Source organism: Falco punctatus (assembly GCF_963210335.1).
Source record: "Falco punctatus genome assembly, chromosome: 9".
NCBI classification, from domain to species: domain Eukaryota; kingdom Metazoa; phylum Chordata; class Aves; order Falconiformes; family Falconidae; genus Falco; species Falco punctatus.
In genome coordinates this window covers 9660916-9686646 of record NC_137589.1, presented here as the reverse complement: position 1 = coordinate 9686646, position 25731 = coordinate 9660916, and the positions used below count along the sequence as shown (strand labels likewise).

General features: G+C 41.8%; 1 long non-coding RNA gene across 1 annotated transcript in view; it reads right to left on the bottom strand.

Annotated features, from left to right (window-relative positions):
• LOC308069138 overlaps positions 1 to 25731 on the bottom strand; it is a 143669-nt gene that overhangs the window by 40694 nt on the left and 77244 nt on the right. Inside the window, exon 3 of the long non-coding RNA XR_013930292.1 lies at positions 95 to 5782. This is a non-coding gene — a long non-coding RNA (uncharacterized lncRNA). The remainder of the gene's footprint in view (positions 1 to 94; positions 5783 to 25731) is intronic.

Genomic DNA, 25731 nt, shown 5'->3' with positions numbered 1-25731 from the left:
CGTTTTATGAGCCACAGCCCCCGCTTGACTAAATGCCTTCTGTGCAGCTTTAGCTTTGCTTTATGGACCTGTAAGAACGTAAGACCTTACTTACCATGTAAGCAGGAGCTGTAGTCCATGCTGGAGGGTGAGGGGGCCTCCTGAAGCAAGCCACTGACCTGCGAAAGGCCATCACCTTGGGAAAACTGCGCTGGTGCGAAACCTAGAGGAAACACAGCCACAACAGAAACCAGCGTGTGTGTCTCTGAGCTGCCTCCTGCTCCTCCTAATCAAGAGCTCATTGCCAAAAAAATGAAAACCAATCAAATAATCCTCTAAAAAAGGCTGCTGTAAACAGTTAAGAGAGCTATTTTGTGACTTGTACAGGAATCCCCGTTTCTACTTTCTCCACAGAAACAGGAGGAATGGAGAAGGTCTGATGTTAACAGCGCACACACACCCCCTGGCCCTGGCAGCCCAAACCCACCCGCTTGCTAGGGAGGCTTTGGGTTGACTTCAGCCACCCTTGGTGTGCAAACACAGAAAAACTGAATCAAAATGCTGCAAGACTGAACTGCTGATGGACCCAAGTTGCTAACAGCCAATGGTCCAGATGGCCAAACCGCATGAACCTCTATACAACCAGAACAGCACCAAGCTGGGCTCCCAGCGCGCCGTGATGGTGCTGAGCCTGGAAGGGATGGGTGCTGCTGTGCCGCGGGGCTGTGCCGGCTCAGGTCGTTCTTGGGGGCTTTGTGCTCGGGGTGAGCCCCCGCTGCCTTGCGCTGCTTCAAGAGCCGCCGTGTTCTCTGAAGCAGCAGAGGCACATGCTGCGGGCTGAGAAGGAGCGTGGCTCAGCCTTGGGCCGGACAGCAGGTCTCACCCTTCCAGCTCTGGTGCCATGCCCAAGGACCTGGTGCCAGCGCATGTTTCACCAAGCAGGGATGTCATGGATGCTTCTCGGGATGTAGGGCCAATAAACCTTGCCTTCACATATAGAAAAGCAGCATATGTTTCTGAATGGCTGAAGAATACTAACGAAAACCTCTGTGTTGCATGTTACCTGCTGCAGCGACAGGTTCATATCTAGCCTGAGAAATGTGTGTTTCTCAAGGAGTAAGTTACAATCTGGGGAAGCACTTTGTGGGCTTGGTGTTCACAGAAAACAGCAAACAGAAGGCGACTGTGGTGTTGGAGAGGAATCAAGGCATGGTTGCACATAAGTCAGTCTGGTACCAAAGTATTAGAGAATAAATTGCACTACCCCCAACCTTAAGGACTGCAGATAATGCGCAGCAATGAAGTTTTATCTGTGCTCAAGTACATATTTTTTATGCAGCTAAAGCTATGTCGCAGATGTTCCTCACTGGAATAGATTTTGCCTTTGCTAATCCTGCAGTAATCTGCTGGTAGCTGCGTTATTACCCCCGGCTCCTTGCGGAGAGGAGCCACCGCTCGCTGGGGGCATGGTTCCTCTGCGGGGCTGGGGGCTCAGGCTGCCGGTGCCGGGGGGAGCACCCTCCCGCCCCCCTGCCTGTTCCCACTGCGGTGCTCTGCCAGGAGAGGGAGCTGGGGCTCTGGGATTCGGTGGCCTTTGATGTTTTCCGCTCACAGCTCATGAGGGTGTTACGGCTGTCCAGCACTAACATAGGCTTTCCTGCTCGGCTGGGTGGATGCTCAGGGGGCTCATGATTTTCCATGGAAGCTACGTACTGCCGAAGGGGTTTGGCTCCTGCTGGATCCCAGAGGACTCGGATGCTCCGGGCTGTGATTTGAGGCTCTTGGTCACTTTTTCTGACTGCTTCCCCAGGTGAACTCCAAAGGGAGTTTGGACTTGGTGAAAATGGGACGGAGCCTACGGATTCTATGCTATAGGTGCAAATCCACTGTCGCACAGCTGCTGCAGGAGCGGAGGTGGCAACCAACGGATGCGTAGCCAGGCAAGCTACAGCTGGGAGGAGGGGAAAATTTTGGTTGAGGCTACCAGGTGGCACACAGATGTTGGACAACGTTTCTTTCAACTTAGAAATACATCAGCCTTCTTCCCCCTGCAGTATATGTGTTTCATTTTGAACAAGTAACTGGCAGCTGGAGAAAGTTATTAGAAAATGCTAAGTCTATGTTCCAGCGCTTGCAACAGCAGCAAAATTACCTGTTTCCTATTCTGCTCAAGCTTTCTGTCTCCTTTTTTAGATATTGTTGGCCTCAAGTCAAGTTTTGCTTAAGTTATGTATCAGAAGGGGAATAAGTGGAGCTCCAAGCTTGTTTAAAGAGTAGAAAAGGGAGTTTAAACAAAGCTGGCAGTGATACCAATGCAACTATTATCTAGGTTCTGGATGTAGTTGGGCCTGCTGATAAGAAAACAGGAAATAAGTGAGAAAACAATTCTTGAAAATGTGAAAACCAGCCAATTCTACAGGGCTTCACTCTGTGCTCAGATGGCTGTAAGTGCTGATAAAAGAGCACACGTGATGAGAAAGTGCTGTGTCATTATCAAAGGCCCTTTCGGTTTTATTTTCATTTCGGTTCGAGTGCAGGAGTCTGGCAAGGGAAGGAGAGTAACTTCATTTCTTCTTTGACTAATGAAATGTGGTCACTGACCGATCTGCCCTCTTTTCCCTCGAGGGGATGAATAGAGAGTTGCGCTTCCCTCCTGTTTCCTACCTGATTTGAAAGTAAGAGCAGAGAAATCTGGAGACAATTTTGGAGACTAGAAGAGGAGCTCCTCAGATGGTCGGGGGCTCTATTAGCTAGGAGGCACCTAGGAGCCAAGCTAGAGAAAGGATTGTTATCACGATAACACAGCAAGGGCGACCAGTAGAAATCGTAAGCAGCGAGGAAGGCTCCTTCAGAAGAAGCACATCTTATTGGCTCTGTTAGGAAAATCCTGTGACCCTCTGATGCCCTCAGCCTCCATTACCCCATGGTCCAAGGGGTCATCTTTGCCTGCTGGGAGGTAGAAGCTGCTCCCAGAAGCATGGCAAATGGCTGTCAGGGTGCTGGAAGCCTTTGGTAGTGCAGCCCCCAAGCTCATGGCTCTTACCATTCCTGTCCTTGCAGAGGGCACTAACTGGTAAGCATGAATGGTGTGGAGTTTTGCATGCAGGAGCTGTGGTTGTGACTTCCCATCTCTGCACCAGCCAACAAGTTATTATAAAAATAAATACCTCGGCCGCGGCAGCAGCATCCCCAAGGGCCTATTTACTTCTACTGGCACGAACTAATTCCTGCAGAGGAGCTCAAGCCAAATCCTGCAGAGACCAGCGGGAATCTCTCCAGGCTCTTGCAAAGGCGGTTTGTACGATGGAGAAAATGTTGGTGCTTGGTCATATTTATCACCGTGTGGGTCAAAACATGTCAGTCAACAGTTTTTCTAACAGAATATATATTTTCTAAAGCTGAAGGGAAGTGAGCTTTTTTACCTCCTTTTATTTTTCAAGTAGTTATCCTGATTTACTTCCGAAATTGTACAAGATGCTAAATGGTGGCTCATGGAGTGGCCAGGATTCAATTATTACCTTTTCATGTGCAAACTGATCCTAAGGTATCTATCAATCTCTTATAGTCCGACCTCCAGAAGGTATGCCCAATTTCAGAAAATGGAAAACACAGAAAGGAAGCTGAGGCAGGGAGACAATTGCCTGCCGTGGTTGGCTCTCTAGAATATGTTTGACAGGTGAGTTTATTATCCGTAGAAAGAATGAACAAGCCAATACACCCTTTTCAAGGTTTGCAGGGGCCTTAATGTAACTTCTTCATTTAATTTGGATCTATATACCTCATGAGAAGGGCAGAAGATTTTCATTTTCAAGGCCTTATTTAGCCATAAAATGTGTATTACGTTAGCTAAGAGCAGGTCTATGAATTTCATTTTATTCGGTGACAGGAGAAATAGGGTTGTATATATCACCCTTTCAGTAACTGCTATTAAAAGGTGCATATTTCATGAAGAAACAGTGCATTCCGTGTCATAACATCTCTCGTGAAGCAAAATTCAGAGTATTTGTGGTATACGTATATGAAAAGTATCAGTTCACTCATATGTTAAGAGTATGAGGAAAATATAAGCCCCTTTTGTGACTGGAGCTGGTCACACCTGGAAAATTAGGATGCATTTTGCCAGTTCCAGCAAAGTCAGTAGGAGGTTTTCTATGGCCTCAATGGGGCCAAAATTTTTCCTAGATTTCATACAATTGTAAGTATTGTACAATTTAGCCACTACGGTTATTAAAATGCTATAATCCCTAGTGTGATACATGATGGGGTAAAAGCACTTACAAAGGTATTGCTTTCTAAACTGGTGTAATTACGGTAGTAATTCCCAGCGAAGGAGTATTGCAAATGCAGCGCCAGTTTCTCAATTTTTTTTGTCAGTGTTCATTACAGTAGTGATATGCTTGTGTCTAAATCTTGTTGATGTCCTTCCAGAGGGCACTAAAAACCCTAAAGTAAGTAAAGAAAAATTCAGTTGGTGATTCTGACTGGCTGCTGAATTGCCGCCTTTTGAAGCTTGTCCCTCAGCTCATAATCTCTAATGGTCGCTCTTATACTACACAGCCTACTCGCTCTTTGTTTATATTAATCCACTTAAAGTTTATCTAACTTAAGGGGAATTAGGGGAAAGGAGAAAAACAAAACCAAAAAGAAAGCCCTCCCCTCATCAAACTTGGATGATTTGGGGCTAACAAGCCTAGGAGGGCCGTCAACACTCAGCTGGATTTTCAGCCCTTGGGAAGTTGGCAGCGGTGTGGGGCAGCGGGGGCTGCCTTTGGGGGGCTCTTACAGTACATGGAGCTCAGGCGCCAAATCTGAGGGCAGAGGGTCTGCCCCTCCTGGCAGCCCACAGGACAGGGCTGAAAGCCTCTTAAGGCACCGAAGAAACATTCTGAGCAGTGAACCCTCCTTTTGCAGTTTTCAGAAGGGGATGGACATACAGGTCTCTCAATTACGGCAGCGAAAGAGTCAGGTTGAAATAAACACCAAAGTCCCACATGGAGCGAGAAGAGGGCTCGACTGTTTCCTGACAGGGATCCTCTCAGCAGTGACAAAAATCAGCTAGAGGTAAATAAAATTAAATGTTCTCTTTATGATAAAAAACCTCCCTGATCTTAGGGACCACTTATTTTTAACCTCACGGTCACACTGTATTCCTCAACAACCAGGGGGGGAGGCAGAGGTGACTGAGGCTTTGGTATTTTGTTTTTCTGAGGGCTTGAAATTGGCCTTGGGTACTCTGCATATCAGTGATACATGTGTTTCCGTCTTCTCTGAAGATGTCTAGCATCTACATTTCTCTTTGCTCCATAAAACCACCTCCTTTCCACTGCTTAACTAAGCTCTCAGACGTTATTTGAACAAAGAAGTGCTGTTCTTTAGGCAAGAAAGCCAGAAAAGAAGCCCAGTGTATTTATTCCCTTCCTTTGAGTGTGTCAGTCCTTTGACTAATGATGACAAGATTTCTGTTCCTGTTGAGTTGCTAGCTTCTTCACAGGTGCTACCAAATAAATACATCAGTTTTGAAGATGGAATCTTACAACTGTCTGGCAAATTAGAGTGACACAGTCAACTCGTTTCTCATATGCCTTTATCAGATAGCTACCAGATTAAAGACTAAATGAACAACACCTACTTCAATTAGATACCAGATTAAAGATCAAATGAACAATACTTACCCGGATTAGATTTGCAATGGTCACTGGGTTCGCCGTGATTTTATATCTCCTCATTAGCCCCTGGAACTATCCAGTCACCAACACATCACGTTGCAAAAAGGAGCTCGGTGTCTTCTAAGTTTGATGGAAACCTGCAAATAATAGCATTTCATTTAAATACATCCCCTGATAGTCTGGTGATGTCTCAAACAAATTACCCCTTCGGACTTTCAGAAACCATGCAAATCAGTTTTTCTTACTGATGTTCCCAAAGAATTAAAACCATACAACATTTACATCTCATGATTTGATAGACTCTTGTAGTAAATAATTCCTATTTTTCTAATAGAGATTTTTGTTAAGTGTCTGTAGTACACAAACAGTAATCCATGCTTACATCTTTCTTGAAAGTCCACAGTTAGAGAGACATGGAGGCAAGCGGGAGCAATACTGAGCCAGGATTCAAAGCGATACCACCATGCTCTGGCACAGACAACAATAATGTGTTTGTGACAGACACATTTCATCCACGGTTTTTTGATGTAATTCTTTTTTCTCTTTGACTTGTGGTCTTTTGGCTAGTACTGCCCAGAAGCCACCGCATTCTAGGCCAGGATCTCCAATACTGACAGAGCGGGTGTTGCGGCCCCTTGTTGCATGCGGCAGCCAGCAGCGTAACTATCTGGAGGAGGTGACAAGATTCACCAGGAACAGTTTTGTGGTTTGATCCTCCAAATAAAAATAGGAATAATAAAATAATGAAAAATAAAAAATAAGAAAAAGTAGTAATATAAGTTATTAGCATTATTCTGCAGTCTATGTTTGTTCTACACTGAGTAAAGTTGTGGTGAAGTTACACGTGGTCTAAGGCTGATGCCTATGGCTGTTCTTTGGCTTGAAAAAAGTGTGTGCAACCATCATCGTTAGCATCCCCCAGCACCTGATTAACCCAAATGCTTGGGTAAAGACCAATTACCCAAAACTTAATGAAATTGAGAAAGCAGACATACTTTAATGTCTTCTCATTTCAAAAGAAAAGCCGATACCGTAAAGATTTTGCAGTGAAGCTTCCCTCTTACCAAGACTTGCAGAAGAGTTGAAGTTGTGGCTCACCGAGGTATTGGAGACAGCTCTGAGGGCCTGGCCACACAGCGAGGGCTTAGCAGCGGGTGACGGCCACGCGGGTGGATAGTGCATAAGTGCTTTAAGTAAGACCTTACGGAAGAGAGGGCTGTAGTAAGTTTTATTGGTTTAAAAGGGCTCGGATCTCAAAACTGGTGGCTTTGGTTGCTGTAATAACATTAGGTAGCTATAATAACATAGAATAAAATTAGTGCCTGATACATTAAATAATTTCATCGTGATAAATAATCTGATCAGTTCTATGAGAAGGACCGAAACCATGATAGGACATATAATGTAATGGGACAGCAGGAGTTCTCTGTCGTTACTCATGTATTTACATGGGAAACAAGAATGCAAGGAAATGGAGTGCTTCAAGCATATTCTAAAAGGATCATTGTGCAGAAAAATTCTCTCAGTGCAGAACTCAAAAGGTTCATAATGTGGAGAGGCACTGGCTGCTCTGCAGTGACAGCTTCATGTTTATTTATTCCAGAAAAAATAAGAAGGAGATACTGAAGTAAAGAGGAGATAATTTTATTCCCAGATCAAATAAAGGAACATAGAGTGTGTTCTCATCAAAGTGATTACTTTAGGGGGAACTAATACAATGAATGTTATTAAATTAAACAACTTCTTTACAGGGCATCTCACATTAAGGGTTTTAGTGTAAGTAATATTTCTGTCAGGCAAAGTGATCCAAGACAAAACATCTTGTAGAAGATACAAAAAAAGACCTTTAAGAAGGCACTAAGTAACAAGATGTGATTATGAACCATTGTGAGGACTCATGTAAGATAGCATTTTTTCTCAGAGAGTTCATGCATTTATACATCCTTATAGAGGTATTCCTTAATAAACACATTCTTGTAAAAATGTATTCTATTTAGTATACTTCCTCTGCAGCAAATTATCCCTTAACAGCTCTGAGAAACAAGGATGTCAGGAGCAAAAATGACTATTGTCCTTTCACTAGTTGCTTGAAATCTTTTATTTTAAATTAGCTTTTAGGTGCTGGTATACGTAGAGCTAAACCAAACGGCTGTTCAGCACAGACAGCTGGGACAAATCCTCAGCTCTATGGGAGCGGTGTCTCTCCTTTCTCATGCGGGAAGACTTAGGAGCAAACCTTTGCAGCGCTGGGTGCAGGGAGCAGCCAGGAAGGTAAATTTGTAGAGATACCATGCTTTCTTAGCACATTTACGCACATTAGCACTGGCAATCAGTGCTAAGGAATGGAGACCTATTGTATCTTTTTGTATTCTGAAATGGACATCCGTATATCAGCACACTTGAAGACCTACAGCTACATTTTATTATCTGAGAATCTGAGAGGTCTCAAGGGGTAATTATTTATAAAATGACTAAAACATCTTGCCTCGGGTGCAGAGTTCTGGAAAGCCATGTCTTCTCTAAGGGTTGTGAGAGTTAGCGATGAAAAAGCCTGACTGCATCATCTTGTATTGTTCCCTCCAGTGCCTTTGCTGGTAATTTATCAAATCTGTATTTATCTTAGTATTTATATATGGCTCCCATTGCACCACTTTGCAATATTCAATTCCTTTATTCTCACAAGGGCCCTATCTGGTATATCCTGCATCACGTCTGATGCAGTCTTGAAAAGAAGGATCATAGCAACAGAAACTGTCAGGAATGTGGTCCCTTTTCCTTGTTTGCTACCTCCAGCAGTAAATCGTGGTTCGATTTCATCCAATGGGGCTTCCATCTCTCACAAGGGGAAGACGAAATGAGTAGGCAAGTAGGTGGGAACCGAGTTTGTGTTGAGATGTGAAGGGCTCAGAGCTGTCCTCCGTTTTCTGCCACTTTCCTCCACAACATTCAGGACATTGCAGGAACTAGAGAATTTACAGAGTATCTCACTGCAATTTGATAAAATTCTCTGGCTTTTATCATTCAGCAGGTGTAATTGCAAAATGTGTGCTAGGATACCGTTTTGTTTTCTTCAGGCAGCTGATGAATGAAGACCTGCACGTTTTAACCCTAATTTTTTTGTTTTCTTTAATTCCTTTAATTTCTCAATAAAAATCCACTAAAAAGAGAAAACAGAAACCCCTAGATAAATAAATACATAAATATATCCCCCAAACCTTTTGTTTCTCTCTGCACTGAGCAGTTTTCCTACAACTTTTAATCCTCTCTGTGATGTAATATTACTAACCACAAGTGCTGGAATGCCATCTCCAGTGGCCAGATGTAGAAATACTAGAGTTGTCTTCTCCAGCCCAACTCTTCTCTGGAACAAGGGATTCTGAATCTGGGTGTTTCCCGAAGTATTGGATAACCCCAGAGAAAGGCTCTGTGGGTTGGGTACAGAATTAAAAGCAAATGGTTTGACAAGTCAGTGTCTCCTTTTGTTCTTTACAACTCTCCCAAGGAGGGAAGCACAGCACGTGCTAATGGCTATTTATGCTCATTCTGACTTGCAAATATCACGGGTGGAGGCAACCATGAGACACATGGGAAAACAGGACTCCAGAGCTCTGCTGCCCTAGGAGAGTCTAAATGACAAAAATGCTGTCCAAGAATAATGGAGGGTATATTTTGTACAGAAAGTATATTCCTTGTAGACCTAGACCCACTTCATACCGAACTTAGAATTCCCCTGGTTTTTACCACCAAAGCGTGCTGTCCTCAGTCGCAGCCCCTATAGATCAGGTCAGAACCTGCTGCACAAACCACCCATTCTGGCTTGAACGGCTTATTGGCCATTTCTACAAGCCATCAGCAAAGGTACAGTGGAATAAACAGAATATGAGAAAGTCTGTCCGGACTCTTTCAAAAATTTAGGAAGTTACCTACAGATACAGAAAAGGAGGTGCAAGCACTGGCACTTTCACGTACCACCCTCAGACAGCCACTCTTTCCTTGCCAATGTGATAGTACTGCAAGTTTTGAATAATACATTGAAAAGACTGTGATCTTACGGACTTGTTACAGTGGTCCTGATCCAGACTGGAGGCTGGAGGCTTTGGCTACAGGCTAACTGATTCCTGGTTACTCTCTGGGCACTTTTCATGGTTCTGGCAGTTGAAAACAGCCTCAAAGTGTTTGTGAAATATGGTATATTTTGCATGGTAGCAAGTCAGAAATGAATCCCAAAGTCTTTAATGCTAATGTTGGTTTGAATATAAATTTATATACACCCACAGCTTTTTCATAACAGCCCCCACACTTGGTGAGTCACAAGAGATAAAAATCATTGATAAAAAACATGTTTAACTTAGAACCATATAAAGAAGTATTATTGTTCTTTGGGAAGAAAAAAAAAAAGCACGAATTGCGTTATTTTCTATTAATTTTTTATTTTACTTTTAACACAACGATATATGTCTTCCTATTACTCCTATTATTAACCTGCAGAAACGTTCAAGAAAGAAATTGGCTCCAGTGATGAATCTCTCTGACTTGTTCTAAACCGCAGATATTAATTCCAGCACGGGGCCATTAGCTGTGTCGTTCTTTCATTCATGAATGTGTAACGAGAATTTCTGGGGATACTGAACTTCCTCTGACCACGTCTTTTGAGATGAAATGAGGAAGACAGATGGTGATCTGACTTAAATGGTCACCTTTGCAGGCTTTGTATTAAGGGTTTGGCAATGTATGTAAATGCAGCAAAAAGTGTATTCTAAAAGTCTCTAATATCCCATATCCATTTCACATCTTGTAGCTTATTTGAACTTATATTTATAATCATGACAAATGAAACCAGACAAAACACTTCTCACTAGCTTTGTAGTTTCACACAGATTATTTAATTTACTTTGCTGGAATTTTCTCGTGGACAAACCTGAAGGAGCAGGCTTCAAACAGCCAGTGAAATTTTCTTCATGCCACATAAAGAACTGACCTAAAGACTTTATTATTGTCTTAAGGGCAGCTCTTTTCCAGCCTCATTTTTAAAGTTCATTCCTCAACCTAGGCAAACTAATCATGAAAATAAATAAAAAAGGATATTTATAGTTTGTAAAGTTTCTGTATTCAAAGTATACAAGTAGTTTGGCTTTGTCAGTACTTCAAGATGCTGGAAAATTGAGCTATAAAGGAAACTAGTCACCCAATCTGCAGTGGAAATATGTAAGATCATGAATTAGATTTAATGGGCTCCAGTAAATCATGACGTTAATGCTATTGCACGCTACTTCACCTTAGCACTGGATTAAAGAAAACCTGTCACGAGCTGAACACAACATGGTCTAAACCCTCCAAGTTTGAGAGCAGAGTGGCACCCACCATTTACTGTGAAATCTATAAGCATATTAAGCACACCTGACTTCTGGTTTCAGTACAGATATGAAACTTGGATGAAATATTCTTAAAAAATTTAGCCTTTAGAATTTAATATAGGAATTTTCAGGACTGCAGACCTTTATAGATTAACATGTTTGTATCAGTTTAAGAAAAAAATGATGAGAATGTTTGTTTCTTTTCAGATGAAGAAACATAACCAGTTTCACAAATCCCTTTTAACAAAATATCAATCCAGCAGAAAGCACAAATATCACACAGAGAAATAATTTTTTAAATTCTGAGTTGTGAACCTTGGATTATTAACAGCTTAAAAAATTGCAAAGACTCAGTAACTTTATTTAGATACATCTATTTTCCCTGGATTGTTTAGCTGGAACTCCTATCCCTTCTTTGAAGTCACCTGTCATCAAACCAAACCAAAATAATAAAGCAGGCTCTCATTTGTTTAAAACCCAATGGAGAATCTTCAGGGAGCTCGCTCTTCTGTTCTGTTTATTTTTTTGGCTTATTTTATTTTTCCTTTTAGCATGACTACAAGTCAGGTATCTAAAATTGTGGTTGCAGTAGAAATTTCTGTCGTGTGGAATCGAAAGGAAGAAATATTTGGGCAACTGACTAATTTTAACCCAGAGCATCTCTGTTACTTAACAGAGGTTGGTCAGAGTGTTATTCCTACAGCTTGTCGACATGAAAATGAAAACCATCTCTTTGGGAGCATCTAAGTGTGAGCAAGGAAGGGGTTTCATACAATTTTCCAATTGCATTTTGAAGGACAAGGAAATTTTAGCATTCACTTATTTCTAGCACTGAATCTCACTTGAAAACTACAGAAGATGTTTTTTCAATCAGGTGTTGCACATAACACTTAAAACATAACTGTGAAAAAGACAATTAATTTGTCAACCTGGGAACCTGGCAAAGAGAGAGACAGAAAAAAGTAAAAAAAAAACAAAACCAAGCCATAGAAAGGTTGCAAAGGTGCAGGCACAATTATCTTAATATGCATAGTTAGAAGAAAGGTAATCCTGAAATTCTTAGTCATACTAAATATGGAGACTCAAATGAGAGAATGAAGTAGAAAGCGAAGCCTCAAGACCAAACTGGAGTGAAACAGAACATTTCATCAGTCTTAAGCTTGTGTTTGGAAGGGTCAGGCATGTGCCCTGGCACCTCGGGGCTCCTTTGGAGAGTGCTCGCAGAGCAGTAACGCTTGGGCACAGGGAAGGTGGCTCCCGCCGCTACCCACATGGGCTCCGGCTGTGTTTCTGGTCCATGGTCTGTCCCAGGAGCCACAGATCATTCCTTCCCTCCCTGGAAACCTTAGTCACTCAGGACAGTCATGCAAAGATCTACTCTTTTCTCCTTATTACCAGTCCGGTGCGTTATTAGACACTACCTAACACACCTAAAGGGGGAATAAATAACAGGCAAACCTCGCAGGGCGGGGTTCAGCAATGATGGAAGAACCTAAAACCCTTGGTAAGTCTAAGAATGTAGTTCTGCACCTGCACATGCTGTTCATGAGCAAACACTCATTTGACAGCCACGTTCCTGGGTGAAGCAGGCATCTCTTGGGTTTGTAATCCCTCCGAGGGACGCCGAGTACACAGCTTCCCCTGCAGCGGGACAGGTTTCCTCAAGCAGATCTCTCTCCAGAGCTGTGAATGATTGGATGTGGCCAAGACAGCATCATTAGTTGGTAAACATCGGTGAAAGAAGATTGTTAAATAGCCATAAAAAGAGAGTTAAAGAATTCACTGGTTCTTATTTCTAGTAGAAATAGAGGAATTTCTACATACTGCTGCAGGAAAGGGGAATCTTCTCTGGCAGAGGGAGTGGGGAAATGGGCAGCAAGGACAGAATCACAACAGCTGACTGTCTGTGCAATTTATGGCATGATTTTTCAGAGAGAAGTACCCCATCTGTGCAGACTAAAGAGAGTGCCAGCAGTAGAAACAGGCAGAGTTTTTTATATACTTGGAGGTGCTGGTGACATTTCCCACTTGAAGCTAGGGACAGATATGTGGGGTGGAAAAGGAGTGGTAGAAGTATTCTTTGACATGTTTTAACAAGAAACCAAGGTTTTAAAAATACTAAGGCCAGGGTCACCTAGGCCACCGACATTTTTACTACAACTGGGCATTCAGTTTTAGCATGTTCTGAGAGTTCACACTGAGAATTTTCGTACTTGCTTCAGCCTATGCAAATGCCAGCCTGTTTTTCAACTGTCAATATATGAGTGGTGAATTTGCACTCTGACTCGTAAGAGACATACCAGAAAGTCGATGAGTTTTGTCTTTGGCAGTGCAGCAGAGCTTTTAACATGTGGTTCACTTACTATTCTGACAGCAGCTTTTAAGAGCTGCTGTGCTTGTTCTTTATCCTAAAAATGTGATGCCTCTTCCTACTGTCTTGCTGGGTATGACAGAAAAAGACATTACTCAGGTTTTGCCTTAAATGTTTTAATAGTTAAAAGGAGTAAATAAAAAATAATTAGAAGAAACAAAGGGAAAATCTCAAGCAAACTCCATAATTATTTTCTGCCACCCAAATAGCCTTGCTGGCACTCGGAATTTCCTCCTACTATCAGGATTTCCCTTCCCGTTGTGCTGTTTAAGCTTTCGGTAGTTTTTGTGCACCCAGAGCAGAAATATCTGCCTCTATTCCCTTGCAAATGCTCTATAGCAATTAGAACTGAATTGACAATGCTGTAGGACCTTGGCAGTTTCCCAGTGAAATCAAAGATGGGAATTGCTGGGCGAGTTAGCGGAGGGGCCCCAGCTGGTGAATGCAGTGGCCAGGCTGGGCTGACAGCGCCCGCAGAACTTCGGCTGCAGGGCGAGGGGGACGGGGGCTCTCAGCCAGTTTAGAGGAGGGAGCTCGAGCCCTGCTCTGCGTGTGTGACAGATACTGTGCTCAGCCACGGTCACCATGCTGGAAATGAGGTGGATGTTTGCCTTATAACTGATTTTTCATGTAGCACAAGCCACAGAGTCAAACCAAGCAAATACAGGAGGCTGGCTGAGCTTTAGGCAAGTCAGAATGGTTACGATCCCGATAGAACGTATTGTAGCATTCACCTTGATTTAGGAAGATAGTATTTTTTTTCCAAGTCACTCAAACACCAAAATACGTGCTTGACTTTAAGCGAGGGACTAAATCCCACTAAAACACTGTTTAGGACACAGAACAGTTACCATGAGCAGCCCTGCTAAAAGCCAGAGTAAATTTAGAGCAATAATACACGTGTTTTTTAATAAATGCAGGTAATGAGACCTAGCAGAACAGCACAAATTATGCCTGGCTGGATGTGTTTGTGCAGTCGGGTTGTAAGAAAGATCTAAATTTAGACATGAGCAAAAATAAACACGGACAATATGTAGCAAGTTTTTCTAGCCTGCTCGTTTATGTGTGCCATCCTTTTGTCTCACTCAGCATCTGCTCACATCCCAAAATGTCAATTTGGGTGCTGCTGTTTTTCTCTTCTCCTCAGGAAGCTCTTAATTTTCAGGAGGTGCTGAAGGTGATCTTTTCAAATCTATCATCTGCCAGGCAGCTGTACAATGGGGGACTTCAGCTATGGAAATGGTGACCCTATACTTGTAACCTCATTACACAGAGCAGTTCAAATACACACCCTACGTGAGGAGTTCTGCGATCAGGAGGTATCCTTGCGTGCCAGTATCATTCATTCAGAAATCCAGATTTAGTCTTCCAAAATGATAAACCTGGATTATAATGCTCTTTGAGTTTGTCTTCACTATCACAACCCATACAGAAACCGAGCTCTTATTAAGAGAAGGTAGGCTTAATAGGTTTAAAGAAAGAAAGAAAAAACCCCAAACAACCAAGGCTCGGTTAAAACTATCCTGACATCTGAAAAATGAAAGAAAGAACCACACTCTCTATATTGTAAATATTCTAGATTCTTTCCTGGAAGGGCAAGAGCAGGGAAAAAAAGGCTCTTCAGTAGATATATGTAAGAAGTTGGAGGTTTTCATTTGATCAGTCACTGGCATGATGCCATAAATGACAAGCTTCTTCAAAAAGTTAGATTATACAGCACTAAAATCCTGATATATAGGGTTATTTAGGTCCAAAGTCTTGCTGAAACCAAAGGAATTTAGGATGCAGTCCTTAATTCAGTTTAGATTTACAAGGCAGGACTCTCTGTATAGCTCAGAATTAATCCTGCAGACAGGTAGTTCTGACACTATTCCAGCTCTTGTAAAAGCTGTGATGTCTTTTCTGAGAGGTCCAGAAACACATGAGCTTTCTGGAAGTTTGTCCTTTTGAAGATACATACCTACTATGGTCACAAATGCACCTGCTTCTTAGACCCCGCTGAAAGGATTGCACCTCTTAACAACACACTGCTGACAATAAAGCCTCTGTCTTACCTGGGGATTTAGCCACAAGGTAAAGGAATGGTTTGAGTATTCACAGCTTTTGCTGTCGCCTTCTACATGCCCGGTACACGCAGCTCCGCAATATGCCTCTCCTTGCGTGTACAACCAATGGTGTAACCTTGGTTCTTAAAACTCACTATCTGTGCACTTCCCTTCATGACGAAATTTTATTGTATTTGGACTTGAAATAACGACGACCATAACTGACCTGTCCGCACAGATCAGGGCAGGTCCTATTCAGCCTGGCAGGGAACTGTGATTGAACCTCGGCCCTACTTCATAATGCGAACAAACGTCTCAAGACCTGACTTGGAAGGGTCCGAATAGTCAGACATCCATTTTCAAAGGTAGAGAAATGTAGTTGGTGTAAGACAATAACAAGGAGACAAGAATGTTAAAAATCAAAGGAATTAATGCAGCGTGTATGCTGCAGACTGTAGTTTAATCTTTGAGAAATACAGCTATCTGCAGCATTTTTACAGGGGCATGCGAGAGATTTTTAAGGTAACCAACAGGAAAGCAAGGTGTAACTTCTTTCGGAACATCACCCTGTACCTTTAAAATCACTGCTGGAAAAAGCCACTGTTTTCAAGCTGCTCTCTGCCAAAATGCCTAACGTGTCCTATTATCCGTGACGGTGTGTGCTGCTCTTTCACAAATCAAAGCAGGCATTCAAAACGGCATACTTACGAGTAAAAAGTACAATTGTCACATGCAGTATTTTCTGCATGTGAATGGAGCAGGACCTAAATATGGCCCAGGAAAGATTTTCAGTATTTTAAGATCAGAGCCTTTTATCCTTTTGGAAGCTGTTTGTTGGTGCTTGGGTTTTGTGCAACATCACATTCTCAGGTGCGGCTCAAAAGATAGCATCGTAACGTATACAGGGATGAATAGATCTACGTCTACATGGGTTCGCTACATATTGATCGTGTCTTCTGGGAATATGCAAGAAAAGAAAAGAAGGATTTTTGCCTTTTAAATCTGTGTTAGGAATTATACAGTCCTCCAGCGGAGTCCCTGTCTGTCTGTCTGTGCTGCTTTGTTTCCTGCAGGGAGAGGGATATAAAAAGTGCAGATAACGAAACCTAACGAGAAGGGTAGGCCTCTTAAAAGTATTCATTGTCTGGGGAAAGAGGGAGGAAGGAACTCACCTGACCTTGACCACCCAAGCTTTTAACACTCAAAAAGACTTTCAAAGCTTTCCGAGAGAGATTTACAGCTGTGAAAGGACGCTGGAATTACACCGCGGCAGAAGGAATATAATTTGCCTCCCCTCCCCCCAAAGCACCCAAGTCACTTCTGCATTTTTAGGCATTGAAATACATTGTTTTGGGAAGTGACTGACAGAATCAAAGGCATTCCTGGCTTAACACACTCACACAGGCTCTCCCTCCAAATTTCCAGCACTTCTCTCATATCGGCTGCCTTTGCTGTGAGAACTAGCCTCCATGTCCCACCTCTCTGTGCTCCCTGTAACGAACAAACCTGTCGCCCAGCACCTGTGGCTGGTGCAATTGACACCTGGCAGCCATGATAACTTCCTAAAAACCCTTCTCTTGCTGATAAAGGTAGCTGTTCTGGGCAGGCCACACTTCTCAGCCTTCTGGACTCATTACCAGCCCAGTCTGGATGCCTCCTTCCTAACCTACAGCAATATTATTGCTGGCTCTAACCCCAGAAGGTCCACGTAGGGTTAGAGATCCACTGCACTGCACACTTAAAATTTGAGATGCCTAAATTTTGTGCAATATTATTATTGTGCTAATACATCCAAATCGCAATAACCAGCAATGGTACTTGATTCCAGAAGCACTGAGAGAATTGCTCCAGTCACAGTACATTTCCCCTGGAGTGACTTCAACCCTCTGTTCAGAACTCCAAGAGAAGATGGTTTTGTCAAAGGCTTCTTGAATAATGGGGAATATACAAACAAAGATCCTTGAATTTGCAGCATGTAAGGATTCTGTCTCAGTTTTAATATACACAGAAGGTTGTCCTGGTAGCAAAAGCAGGTTCTTTTTTATTTGTATTGAACAAATACAAATTTCAGGGTCTTGGGGGTTTTAGCCCCTCAGGGTACAAAACACTGATTCGGTGCTTTATAGAACATCTCTCTAACAGTTTCCTCCAGTCAGAGATGCCACAAAGCCAGAATAAAGTTTTCTTCTTTACACTTTTTTCATGCATTAAGGAAATGATTAGTTTGGGGCAGCTTGTGGCAGGTGCAGGTCTCAAAGGGGCCCTGTGCTGCCTGCCCCCGTGGTAGGTAATGTGTCAGACGCTGTGCCAAACTTCTTCATGGAGTCCTCAGCTGTCTTACCATACTACGGCCCAAAGAGATGTTTTGGAGCGCTGGGATCTTGGAATCTGCTTTGAAGTTCTTTACTGAAGGTACGAAAAATCATGACAAACTACAGGAATACGATCTCTTCCTTGCCCTCCTCTCTCTCCACTGCCATGTATTTTAATGAACATTCTGGGGTAGATAAGAAGAAAACCCCTGAATATAAGCCTGTGTGAAAAGTGGGAATCGGGGATCTAAACTTTGCAGCTGATTCCTACACTTAAAATATCAAAATCACAAGTAGGACTGTATTCTCCAATTTTTGTAAAAAATTGTACAAATTTATTTACAAGTGTTACAGCTAGGATCTTCCTGAATTATTTTAATCATTGTTTCTTTTTGCAATCAGTATTTGTTTCATAAGTCAATAACATATGGGATGTATCAATACACCCAAGTGAAGATGACACGTTCATAACTCATGCAGCTGTTTTTTCACACCTGAGACAGGATATAATGCTCTGCATCAGTGCTCACCCACAGCTGTACCACATAAATAAAAAAGTAAAGCGTGAGGGGAAAAAAGAAACAAAGACTTAAAAAAAATATTATCTTTGTAACTGCAGGTTGCAGTTAGGAAGGCTAAGAATCTGTTAAGCACAGTTGTGAGTAGTTATTACTTTGAGATTAACTCCTTCTCAGGGAATGCTGTACTGCTGACTATAAGCTGTGCGATTCAAAATGAAACGCGTAAGGTGGCACATGTGAAAGCAAGCGCCACGCAGAGAAGGAGCTGAGCCCTGGGCAGGGAACGCTCCCGGGAGACGTGCCACATCCCCTGGCCTCGATGTTTTTAGCCCAGGAGAAAGGGCATGTAGGTGTTGCTGCATGTGCCTGGCACTGTACTAGGGCTCGTTCGCGTCTCCACGACCTAGGTGCAGCTTTCTAGGGGAACTCAAAGAGCAGAGAGCTGCATCCCTAACAGCCTCCCTTCCCAGAGCACAGCAAACGTGCCCTTCCACCATAGCCACTCGGGCCAGATACTAACCCTCCCTTTCTTGTCTTTTCTCTCCGACTCCAGCTTGTCTTGCTCCTCAGGCAATGCTCAAAGACAGGAGCCTTTGCTCGCCTGACAGCACCCAACCTTCCCGCCCGCACCATGAGCAGCCCCAGCAGGGCAGCAGCTCTGCCATCCAACAAGGCTCACTCTGCTCCTAATGCTGCCCCTTGGTTACTCTACTCAAGCATCCTCGTGCTTTGTATTTGTGGGGGTAATCACTACCAATCAAATTCTGATTATTTTGTTGAAAGCACACAAACAACTCAAGATTTTTTGTAAGTGGTTTCCACTCTTTTCTTTTTTGCCAACACTGCTTGATTTAAAAAAACCCTTGATTTCTCATGTGTAGAAAGCAAGAAAAATAAAAAGTCTGTCTTTTGAAATATCTGCCGGTTCTGAGACTTTGCAAGAGGAAGAATTAAGCAGTGTTTATATCAAAGCTAGCCAGGAGCAAAGCTGTATGTTCTCCCAACAATTACATTAATAAATGCCCTGATACCAGAACTATGCTGGCCTTCGTCGATCATGTTCAAGAACAAATACAGTAGCGAACAGAAAGGGTGGTAATGATCACAGTCCAGCAGGAACAGCCAGAAGGGAATTGATATTTGCCAAACAGATTGGGAGACAGCTAAAATTGACCTTTTTCTAAATTTTTTTTGGTCTAACAAAATAATGGAGGCAAAAATAACTACAAGTAAAATTCATCTACTTAAGGGAAAAGAAAAGGCTTATGAAACTCCTCCGTGTTCCTTGGTCCCTGCTGTCTGTTACAATCTATTGCGGGACTGTGACAGCATTTAGGAGTTTAATGCCCGTGGAATAGAAAGTTGTCACAGGTTGATGGGCTCCTGCTGCTAGATAGTGTCCACATCATTAATCATGGACACTTATCTCCTTCGCCTCACAGGAGAGCCAAGTGACACTTGCTCACTGTACAGTGGAGGACACCAAAAACTGTAATCTACCAAGTGGTAAATTTACCATGAGATTGTGACAAGGATCATAGACAAATACGGGCTGCCTTGCAGCTCAGGAGCACATTTATCATGCAGGGATGATGACTTTGGCTGACCTCTGGCCTTCCCTACACATCCCTGCTCCCACCTGCAGCCTCGACGTGGTCCCTCGCCCCCCGTGCTGAGCACCGCACGGGGTGTGCTTGGGGGTGGTCTCCTCACCGCGCTGCACTTCACAGTTTGATCTGATGGACAGTAAAAACAGCCACCAAATTTTCCTTTGAATAGAAAGGAGCTTTTGTCTTTGCATTAGAAAAGCCCTTTGCTTTGATTCAACACGGAAGAATTTTGAGTGAAAAAAAAAATTATTTTCTTAAAGACATTCCCGATCTAATCAATACAAATGAAAATGAAAGGCTAATTTTACGCTGCAATTGCAAGACAGAGGTGGAATGATGGGTTCTAATTCTTCTTAGGCTCAGTACCCCAAGTGTGTGGAGAAGTAGAAAATGAGTCAAAGGTGCTGGAAACCCAGATTATCTGAAGTTCTAAACAGGACTTGAGATTACAAGTCTGTTTTCAAAAGGCTACTGTAACTAACGTACTACAAAATATTCTAACTGCTGTTAGCATTTTCTATTCAAGGTGTTCAGCGCTATAGGGAGATTTTTTAAGTATTCGTTTAATGAGAGGGGCGAAAGACAGGTACTGCTCTTGTAACCTGTTAGTCAAGTCACTTAAGTTATGAGACGTGCACAAAAACCCAGAGTCTACAGCCTACACAAACCAGAGCAAACATCTGAATCACATTCTACCAAGCTACCAGGAAAAGATGCAAGCACACACATTGTAAAATATTCTGGGTATTGCTTTAGCACTAGGTAGAACAGGCACAGGAGCCCATTGCATAACTTATTCATCTTAAGGGAGAGAATAACACCGCTGTCATCCCTTCCATCTCTGCTTTTTGGCGCCCAACCACGGAATTTTTTAAAAGCCAAATTCTCCTGGCAAGTGCAACGTAAATTCTCCGAATGGGATGAGTTATCCTGAAATCATAGCTTCAGCCAATACAATGTAGTTAAGAAGAAAAAAAATGATTACCCACTTCTGTCTTATTGGTGAGAATGTAGTTGGCAGCATATTTTGTTTCCTGACGTATCTAAATCAAACTACTTTTATACAAAACATTCCCAGAAATATAAAGCAACTAGATCTGAGTATTTGGGGAGAATTTTCCCATAAGAGGTTGAGATAACTCTTACTTCTCAAAGTTTTTTTTAATCAGTTGAACAAGGCTGTGTTCCTATATTCAGAAGTTTTAGCGTTCTGTTGTACTACTCACTGCTTAAAGAAAAAAATCCTGCAGGCTGAAACAGTGTAAGCCTGACATTAAATGGCGAGGTGGGTTTTTTTTCTAGAACAGATTTTTTCTGCAGGCCATACTTTTCTGCAGATAGCGGATAATTTACTGTGGACACTGCCCATTACACGAACCAGGATTTCCTTAAGATCTGGAGAAGTACTAATGGAATATGACACGTTTATAGGCAGACAGCTCTCTAGATACTTGCAGCTCAAATCAAAGGGCTGGTCAGCGTCTCCTTTAGTTTCTTTGGAGCAGCTTTTGCATTCGATAGGCAGAAACTGGACATCTTGAACACCAAAGAATGCCACAAATGATTATGTAGTCTCAAAGGGAGTGATATTTTTCTTCTTCATTATTTCCTTCTCTATTCCTTTTAACCTGTTTGTATGATCTATAATGTGTCCTATAAATAGAAAACATAAGGCAATCCTTAACTGCTTTTTAAAACTGAAAAAAGATCATGTTGGATAGCTCTTAAAACCAATGAAAAGAAGACTACATCGATGAGGATGAAGTACTTTGAAATGATCTTGCTTAGAATTTACTGTTACAAACACCGAAGGGGGGATTTTGATCCCACTGTGGCTTAAAATTGGTGTAATTTTGCCCAGTTAATTTGGCTATATTGAGACATAACCGGAGGTCAGAACTGCATCTTGTTGCTGTTGTGAGTGAATAAAGTGAGTTGTGAGTGAATCAATATTAAGTTTGTTCTTTCCATGTTTGTGGCTTTTTGATGGCCTGTAACAATGAGACGCCAGTGCGCTACTATTATCCTTCATAATGAAAACTTATCTTGGCTTGGACTTTACATTTCAGATGTTCCTTTTGATATTTTCAGACAGTTTCTCTGCAAAGATATGCATACCAAAGTTTTGTTGAAGGGGAGCAATAAGATATTGTTCTAGCTGAGATGCTGACAAAGCTTACTCCTGTGCTTCATTTTCCCCCCAGTTTTGCCTTCATGAAATTCAGTTTGATCTTATTTTGAAAATGAAGTAAACTCAGTGATACCAGATCACAGAAATAAAAGATACTTTTTCTTTCTCTCCATAAAATACTTAATTCTTTGCTGTACAACATAAAAGAAAAAACATGCAAACCACACACAAAAGAAAAGAAGATAAAAAGAAGGGGTATGTTCTCTGGTGATTCTGACCTGATCAGCTATGATCACTTAGATACAGCGTGCTTCTTAACCTTTTGTGCCACTGGGTGTCCATACCATTGTGTCACATGGCTAGAAGCAAAGAGTGACCAGAGAGAAGTCTTCTTTGCAGCAAAAATTGAAGCAGAAGACAATTGTCAAGCTTTTCCAAAAATCTGAACGTTTGGTTACGAACTCATTTTGAGGTTACTAGAAAAATTCCCGTCATTTTCATATTTTCCTGATTTTTTCACTAGCTGTAAGTTTTCAGACAAATCAGCCTGCCGCAGGTATGTCTGTCACTGCCCTCCCCCTCCCCCCCCCCCCCCCCCCAAACACAGCCTAATGGAGACACTCGTTTCTTGCCACAGAATTAATCTGAAAGGTATGATTTGCACATATTAGCCTTTTTTAATGCCAGACATGTTGTAAACCTTTATCGGTGACTACGGATCACAGTCGTAATGAAATACTCAAGGTAGAAAGCAGGGATACTTGTTTACCTTGAATTTATTTCAGGTTTAGTAATTCTCCCCCCTGTTAGAGTCTGCCTCTCTTCATCTTGCAAACCCATGAATGAAACCTAGAATTAGTGCACATGAATAATTTGATGTAACTACATACAGTATGTGAAAGCAAAGCCCAGGAAGAAAGAATAACACAACATGAATGCACCTGTCTTTCTGACTTCAAATGTCATGTATTTCACTGGTCTGATAAAATGTTATATTTATAGTGCAATGCTCTGGTAGCCATGTGCTCTTGTCTAATTCTATCTAGTTTCTTAACCGCAAAGAATGCGCTGAATTGAGGAACTGCTCATGCTTGCTTTCTCATATTTTACATGAGATCTTTTATTTACATTTAGTTATTTCCAATGCTTTCAAAGATTAAAATGTGGGATAACAATAAACTGTTACGATAATTTGGGATAAACTTTGGTTTCTTTATCATCTTCTGTGACACTTGTTTGCTCTCAAGTTTAAGACAGGTGGTGAAAGGCAGCAAAGCTACATGTTACAAACACAACTCTCCATCCTGCCTGGTCCCCTGCAGTGTTTCAAGCTCTGGATGCCTTTAGGAATATCCCCCCTGCACCAAGTGCTCTGCTTTGGGACCACAGGGGTAAGAGGTTAGCCCAGTTACTGTCTATTCAATTTTAAATCTCATAATTGTGTCTGTTTGATCATGGCTTCTGCCGAGATACAATCTTATGATCTTACAATTTTCCCATAGCCTGACACTAATTTTATAAATCATTTGAAAAATGAAGAAAATATGCTTCCTAAACAATCTGGATTAAAGAAGCCCCTAAAGGCAGAAGTCTCAAAGTGACCAGGATAAATCCTCCTCTACTACTCAGACCACAACTGGGTAAACACCACCTACTTGCATTTATCTACAATTGGAATATAGGTGTACTTGGTATGGCAGCCTGCTGGATATGCTGGTCAAGCATCTGCATTTCAAAAAGGATGCTGAAAACCATGGGAAAGCATTCAGAAAAGAGGTACTGGAATAGCTGAAGTATATAAGTATGCATTACAGGTATACAGATAGGGTAGCACTTAGAAACTAAAATCTGGCAAATTCTTACTGAAAAAAAAAAAAAAAAGTAGGGCTTTTAAACTCTGAACATAATTAACAAATGGATTGATTTACCTGGGAATGTGGTAGATGTTCAAATAGCCAAAGCCCATAAATCAAAATTTGGTGTCTTGCTAAGAAATCTCTAACAGGTCGAATGGAACTTAATGCACTAAGGAGTGAGATTTAATAAAAAGGACTCAAAATGTAGCACCACAATGTGCCTCTGGGTATAAACTTATATAATTCTTTAAACCATCTGAAAGCTGCATCCATCTAATGTCTGTTCCAAGATTCATACAAGAAGCCACAAACTGTTTATGTACTGTCGGGCAGGTGCCCAGCAGAACTGGTCCCCAACCTCCAGGCACAACTGCAATATAATACAGGCAAAGCGGTCCTGATGGCCACTCCTAGGATTTGTTTTTACCAGAAAATCAAGCAGTGCTAGAAGAGTGCCACTAACTAATATTATGTGAAGCACAACATTCAGTACGGAGAGGTAGAAATTTCATTTAATCAGATAATAATCAGCTACTTTTATATAAAAAGATAAGCTGCAGTATCCCCAGCAACAGCATTTCTCACCCTTTCTCCCAGACTCTTGGGCAATCAGAATCCCAGAGGATGTAGTACATCTCACAATACTCGCTTGATTTCAGAGTTTAAAAATTCATTGTTCAAGAAATCACCACCCTGTAGCTGGGTTGTGGTAACACATCACACGAGTGTTCCAGGCCCATCGTGTCATAAAGCAGGTTTGTTAAATTACTTTTGCATAATGGGTGAAAAGAGAATAACCTTTTAAACAGCTACAGCTATTTCAGGTGTAAATATGTGAATGAAACCATGGAGTGTAGGTTGGGGCTTTCAAAGACACTTGGGAGAATTTAGCATCTCAATTTTATGCTATTTCTAAGGCTTACTCCTTTGAAACCCCCAGTTGTGTACACTGGAAACCTCATCCTGTATCCTTCTTAGTACTCACAGCGACAAGAACAGTTTGTATTATATACAATTCCTTTATGATCCCACTAGTGATAGGTACGAGGAAGTCTGTTTTACAGAGAAACCATATCATCTTAGATGCATGCAGCCCTCCGTAAAACAGTGTTACACATTCACATACTGAATTTTTTTGACATCTTATCTGTTGTTTTCCTGGGAGACCATGCTCACTTAAAAGACTCTGATAAATATTTAGCTTATCTCAAGGAAGATCGTGCCTTAAGGAATAAAAATTAATATGAAGCACCAATAACATGAAGGTTATTTGTGAAACCCAGTCACATTTGCATTTTTCCCTCTGTCAGTTGATACAGGGATGTTATGGAGCATTTTAAGTTTGCAGATAATTGAAGGGAAATTGCCACCATAATGAAATCACTGCTGGATTACATTTCGATAGGTGACAAATCAATTCATTTATGATACTTCCGTTGTCATACTGAGCCATTTTATTGTGCAGAGGAAACCTCTCAAATTAATAAAACTGTTAAATCCATAAAGTCCCATGTACCAAATAGCACATCATAGAAAAAAGTATCAATCATTAAAAGAATAAAACTGGCAAATGCTAGCAGGAGCTCATCTGGGAAAAGAATCTGGCTTTTGAGAGGATTATGCTGTGACGGTAATACGCCACGATATGTATATGTGCTTATGACATCAGAGTATATACATCTATAGATACATACACATGTAGATATGTATACACACTGATGTGAGCACCTATTGTCTGTCTTGTATTGCAGGAGTTGTGCCAGCAGGTACCAACTCCATGGCACAGAGAAAGGGCCTGGTAGACTCCAAGCAGTTGCATCACATTATTTAATAATGCCTTTGTGATGCTTTTGCTTTTTAAACGAAAAATGATTTAAGACTAAGAA